We start from the raw sequence: 6,674 nt of genomic DNA, 5'->3' as shown, positions 1-6,674 counted from the left end.
TCACAGGCTTGCGCGCCAATCAGCTGTTTGGCACCACAAGCCTGGGAGGGAGAGAAGCAGAGTGGGGCAGCGTGCTCAGGGGAGGGGGCAACACAGAGGTGAGCTGCGGCAGGAAGCGGTTCCCCTGTGTGCCACACACCCCCCTTACTTGTTGCAAGCGGCCCTCCCCGTGCCCCCCGTGCCCCAGGTCCCTCCACCTAAATGCCGATGACAACCGGGGCGGCCAAAGAACCCGAAATGCCGCCCCCCAAATGCTAGTGCCCTAGGCGACCACCTAGGGCACCTAATGGGTTGCACTGGCCCTGCTGGTTCCTGTACAGTCAGTTGTTTATTTCTGACAGCACTGAAGCATATGTACCAAAAGCAAACAGTGCTGCTGTTGCTATGACAAGAAAGTACTCTCTTAAATATTAAAGAGAAACCGCACATGAATAAAGGGCTCACATAGTCTATTGCAGGAGTCCATACAAGTCTCTTTAATAATCTAGGCCATTTAAAATATAGGGTTTTGGATAGCTTTCTTTAGGTTCACTGATAATTCAAGTCCCTGATTCTGTTCTGCCTTCCACTAGCTCATACCCCTGCACCTGAGTAATATCCCTATGCTATGATGAGGCCTATTCATGTAAGTGAGACTGTGTAGTAGTGCAAGGGTTTATCCAATTGATTCCAATATAGTATCAAGGCCCAAGTGTTCTTTAATATATTTATTACCTAAAGTATTAAAGTGTGGCTTTATACCACTACACTTGGAAGGACTGATGTAAGACCTAGTTTAATATAACAGAGGGGAAATTAAGACTCCAAGTCTTTGGACTTCATTATTGCAGTCTACCCCAAACAAGGATTGTCTGGTGATGTTTGAGAACTTTTCAGCACTGAGCTGGTGCACTGACTTTGCTGTTTTTAATTGTATCCCCTGCTTTATATAAAGCTTAACAGACACTTTGGCAGTTGAAATCCCCTTCTCTATCTAAATTTTAATGATGCTACAGGACACTTTCCATATGAGAAAGTTATCACCTCACTACTACTTTCATTACCCCCTAAATAATTTGTTACCTAAATAGGTGGGCCCGAATGACTCAACATATTGGTAGTGGGACAGACAAAGGTTCGTTACTGGTTTAAATCAAACCTAAGTTAGTAATGGCTAAGTTAGTTAATGCTCGTGTACATGCTCTTGTTGTTATGCTTAGCACAAATGTCAAGGTCTGTTTATGTCATATAGAACTGAACTGCTCTTACTTTAGAAGAGGCTCCTATGGCATAAGGTTGAGGCTCAAGACAGTGTAGGAAATGCACAGTGTTGTTGCCCATGGTACCTTGCCTGTGGTCAAATAGCATAAGTCTTCAAGGCTGTCAATCCTACATCTACAACCAGCAATAAATGTAAGATTATGTCAAGGCTGGATATTCTAGTGTTTTGGAGCTGCACCTGTTTATCACCTTGTGTCCTATTTTCCACACACATTAGCAAATACTCTTATCTAGTATTCTACCTTTCAGATTTAAGAATTTGTCCCAGTCATGATTTTGGTTATAACAATATGGTAGGATTCTTTTGAGCTGGCTGTATGGGGGATAGCACTAAGTCTTTATTTGTGTTTTTAATGTATCCTGTAACTCTAATCCTCTTCTCTTTCAAACTGCCCAGACTGATGATATGAGCTGCATTTAAATTAAACAACAGACAGCACATCAAGCACCGAGAACACCACATTACCCCTTGAAGTGACAAGAGGTTTAAAAAGGTATTTAGGATTAAGGGCATTAAAACCAACCCATTTCCTTATAGCCATTTATTCCTTTGGTCTTGGTGTATGGCTGTTAGGCAAGCTCAGCTATGCTGGCATACTACTTCTGAAACTGGTTACAAGCAGCAGTTTGGCCTTGCTTCCGGCAACTGAGAGAATTTAGGAAGAAGTTGTTCTTTCTCCACTAAATTTGCTAGCTCAAATGCATTCCTCGGTATCTTATCTCGGGGGGGAAAAAACCCTAACAAACTAGAGAGAGAGAGACCCACCCACCCATTAGATTAAAAAAGCCTCAGATGAAATTGAGTCGCTGTCTCTGTAAATGAGTCAATGGAACTCTGAAACCTGTGGTAGCAGCCATGTTAGTCTATATCCACAAAACGAACAGGACTACTTGTGGCACCTTAGAGACTAACAAATTTATTGATTGGCCTTTTACAGTTGGTATGGCTATGTAACAAGGTCCTCTGCCCATCCCTCTTCCTGAGGCCCACTGGCTGCCCCAGTAAAACTCAGGGAGACTTCTAGTTCTGCAGCACCCATGGCTTTATTTACACATGTTCTCCCATCACCCATGATATGCTATATACAGAGCTTGCAGGCCTTAAAATCACCTCTCCTACCCAGAGTCTGCCCTCAGCCTGGAGACTGACCTTCCCCTGGCCATTCCCCTGTCTTCCAGCTGCCAGCCAGTCTTTATAGCCCTTGAACCCTCAGGCCCGCAGGTGCAGCCAGTTCTAAAAGCCAGACACCAGACTTCTCCCCAGACCCAATCTATTTCCCCCCATTGGGGCTGGCTAAGCAGGGGCTAATTAGGTGCCTTTGCACCAGCACCCTGCTACAGGCTACTTCCACCTTTTCATGTTCTCTGTATGTATAAATATCTTCTTGCCGTATGTTCCAGTCTATGCATCCGATGAAGTGGGCTGTAGCCCATGAAAGCTTGTGCTCAGATAAATTTATTGGTCTCTAAGGTGCCAATAGAACTGCAGCCACTTCCATGGTTGGAGAATTTGGCCCAGGAACTGCATCTCAGCACCAAATTCTGCTCAATTTACAACTTACTTGAATCCATAATAAACTTCTTGAGGCAATGGAGTTACTCAGGTTTTATATCCATTAGACTTGTACGTTCACATCTTAATACAAAAGACTTTTTACACACATATATTTGCAGCATCTTCCCTTTGAATTACTTCACATTACAGGAAAAAAAATGAAAAATAGTCTGGGGGTCCCAAATGGAAACCCCTGATTAAATCTGAAATTTGTCACATGCCACCTCCAGAAATGGTGTAACACATTTTTATGAAGGTGAGGGGGAGGGAATTAATCCAAGAGTGATGGAGGGAAATGGGAGGAAATGTGGCATTAAGCAGTGTAACTTTGAGAATCATGGGTGATTTTGTAAATCATGTCCAACTGCCTTCTCAAATTTCTTGAAAAAGTCAAAGTAGTGACTCTCCTTTTAACATGTGTATAACTATTCATTGATTTCACCATATATTGATTTCATTATGGCAAATTTACTTTAAATATGTTCTCTGCTTCTTGTTGTGTCTATATGTATCATTTATGATCGACTTACAAAATGTAATTTCTTTAAAAATAGCTTATTTCAGCATGTTTTACAGCTATAAACATTGACAAAGGGTATTTTCAGTTTAGCTAGATATAATTTTACAAGGCAAATAATGTACTAATGAAATTATTTTTAGCAGCATTTTTTTGTTACAGCTGCTGAGAGGCTACAAAATGGCTGACAATGCTGCTAAGAATGTGACTTTCCTCACCAAAATACCCCACCTGAGTACTGACTAGCCTGCCAGAGCTATCAAAAGTTGAGTTTGAAAAAAGTTCCTCTAATATATAGCTACATCACTGGCAGTGTAGATTCTTAAATGTGTATTCTGATACAACAAATTACAACTGATTTCCTATGAAGTTTTACAGTAAAAGAACTGAGTCTGTAAGAGCATATATACTTCTTGTGTACTCCCCTCAGTCAACTGCTTTTACCCACAGAGTCAAAATTATACTGGAAGGAAAATATTGAACAGACGGGCATGTTTACTAGTGATCTTAACTGTGTGCAGAAGCACCACTTGCCACATTTCTAGGAATTGGTTTAGCCAGAGAAAGATAAAAGCTTATTACAATGAATAACTGCATCAGTCAGCACAGTCAGAACCAACTTGGTCAGATGAGCAGTGGAAAAACAGTCTTTCCTCAAATAAAATTAACTTTTTGCTATTATTGGTAGTAAAATGCAAGAGTTGAGTTTAAGATAAAATAAATTATATACTATAAAATATACTTTGTAAACAGTCTTTTCCCCTTTTTTTATACTGTGTTACAACTAGCTACATATAAAAAAATGAGCTTTACCTATCATTAATTTGTCCTCAGATTGATGCCTTTGAGCATGGCAAGTTGGGTTCGTTACACAAGAACAACATTTAAGATGTGGCTACTGACAGTAGCTAGCTATTCTCTAAGAAAAGTAGGACTCAAACTGGCCACTGTTTGGATGGGAGACCTGAGAAGTAAACCAAAGCACTACAGGAAAAGGTACTGATGATTTAGCAAGTAGCACTCTTCCTTCCCCTGTGAGCATTTAATTTCAATTTAAGAGCATGCTGGGTTATAATTAAATAGCACTGCTTCTAGATCACTTCTAAATGGTGGTCTATCTAAAAGTAAGCACACACACCTCACAAATCAATTAATGACCATAATACATGTAGCATCCTGCTGATATTTCATCTTGAATAGTTATATTCTATAGTTTTATTTTAACAGCTCTTTAATGAACTGTTACCAACCCTGTAGCACCCCCATGGCAGTCTAGTCTAGCACTGCAATTATGGCTGCCTCCGTTTTCCTTACTGGACTTCCAATAAGTCCAATGAGGCTTATGTATATTGAACAGTGCCCCTTCAGAGGTCTAGTTATTTAACCCAAAGACAGAACATTATACAAATAGGCTTCCACTCCAGCATCCTAGCTAGGCAGGGAAGGGGCTGTGTTAACTTTAGTCTGTCAACTCCACTTCTGTCTAGGTCCCTTACTGGTGAGGCCCTCTTAACACAGAACCCCTTTCTGGAGAAGGGCCTCTTGTCATCATCTGGGAATGGGTCTCTCCCCTTGAATCAACGTCCCCAGAGAGTTCACACCATGACAAATCTTCTTAGGAAAGCACATAATTTCTTTGGTCTAGGGTTGTTGCAGCCTGGTGAAATCTTTCCCCTGGGACCAGGCGTTGATAGCTCTGTCCTTTGGGAGCCTCTAACCTCTGTTCTCTAGGGGTACTCCAGTAGGAGTAGCTTCCTAGTCAGTTCCTCTGAGGCATTCTTTCTCCTCCCTGAGCTTATATAACCCGTTAAAAGGTCCAGGTATTCCTTAGCTAATTAACTACTCCCCAGATACTTAGGCAATCAGTTATCCCAAAATGGAACTCCGCTGCTTATTCTCTTTAGGAGAGCACGTTACAAGTATGCTGAGAATCTTAAGGGGCCAGCTACTCTATAGGACTGCCATCTTCACTACATTTCAATAGCTGGCAAAATAGCTATTTATATGCTGTAGAACTTCAGAGTTATGAACTGACCCATCAACCACACACCTCATTTGGAACCAGAAATACACAATCAGGCAGGGAGCAGAGACAAAAAAATAAAATACGATAAAACAAATACAGCACAATACTGTGTTAAAGGTAAACTCCAAAAAAAAATTACGGGAAAGTTTAAAAAAAGATTTGACAAAGAAACTTTTCTGTGCTTGTTTCATTTAAGTTAAGATGGTTAAAAGCAGCCTTTTTCTTCTGCCTAGTAAAGTTTCAGAGCTGTACTAAGCCAATGTTCAACTGTAAACTTTTGAAAGAACCACCATAACGTTTTGTTCAGAGTTACAGAACTTTCAGTTACAAGCAACCTCCACTCTGAGGTTTTAATAAAAAGAAAGCTAGATTTGTTAGTATTAAATACTATTCATATTTGTTATGAATCTTGCATTTATATTTGCAAATTTTTAGAGGATTAAGCAAAGCAGGGAGATATTGAGGGATGAAGAGTTTGTGTGATAGCAAAGTGTTCCTTTCCAGCTTGGCTTTATTTAAGAGACAGAATATTTGGCACATTTATGCAGTGTTAGCAGGATTTTATTTTAACACGTTCTATCTCAACTCTTACAAACACTTTTTATTCAATAATATATTTGTCTGAAACAATGCAGAAGGACAACACTTCCTTGCACGATGCAGAAGGACAACACTTGGTCATTTGATTTGTAGTTTATCCAGCCATCAATCTCTCTGGAGATACCACATCAAAAGATGTGCTTTTTGGTTAGATTGGCTAAAAAACCCCTGCTCTGCTGCCAAGAAAGAATAAAAACAGCTTCTCTCACCAGGAAGCAGAGCAAAGGTTTCTTTGAAAGCAAAGGAATAATCCCTGAAATTGCTCAAGTGGGTAGAAATGTGATGTAATTTATGTAATAAAGATAATTTGAGAGTTTGCCTCTTCTTTGGAGACTGATCAGGAACTGTGTTTCATTGCGAGTCTGCATTAGATGAATAATTAGCTATAAATATAAAAGAGTGACCACTAACTAGACAGAGTTCAGACTAACTAAAATTTGCAGTAAATAAACTTTCAAAGAAGTCTGATTTACAGGTTAAAACAACAATTTAAGTTGTTTTTACAGTTTTGTTTAATAGTTAACAATTACCACCAGTAAACAAATGTGTTACTGTACCTTGGGATCTTTTTTATTGCCATGGAAAGAGCCTAGCTTGTTAACTACTCATGTGGCCTGAGGACCAGGGGAACCCAAGCTATCAGCTTCCTTCTCTCTCTCTCTCTCTCTTTCTCTCTCCTTGGATTGAGAAGCTAAGACTTTTAATTGGCCCAAAAA

General features: G+C 40.1%; 1 long non-coding RNA gene across 1 annotated transcript; it reads left to right on the top strand.

Annotated features, from left to right (window-relative positions):
- The first annotated feature begins 1,660 nt into the window (after positions 1-1,660).
- Positions 1,661-6,452, top strand: LOC127057900 (uncharacterized). The gene is made up of 3 exons (XR_007776224.1): positions 1,661-1,754; positions 4,167-4,328; positions 5,994-6,452. It is a non-coding gene; the product is annotated as an uncharacterized LOC127057900 (long non-coding RNA).
- The last annotated feature ends 222 nt before the right edge of the window (positions 6,453-6,674 follow it).

The sequence above is a fragment of the Gopherus flavomarginatus genome, chromosome 9 (assembly GCF_025201925.1).
Source record: "Gopherus flavomarginatus isolate rGopFla2 chromosome 9, rGopFla2.mat.asm, whole genome shotgun sequence".
Lineage (NCBI taxonomy): Eukaryota > Metazoa > Chordata > Testudines > Testudinidae > Gopherus > Gopherus flavomarginatus.
This window is presented reverse-complemented; position numbering and strand designations above follow the sequence as displayed.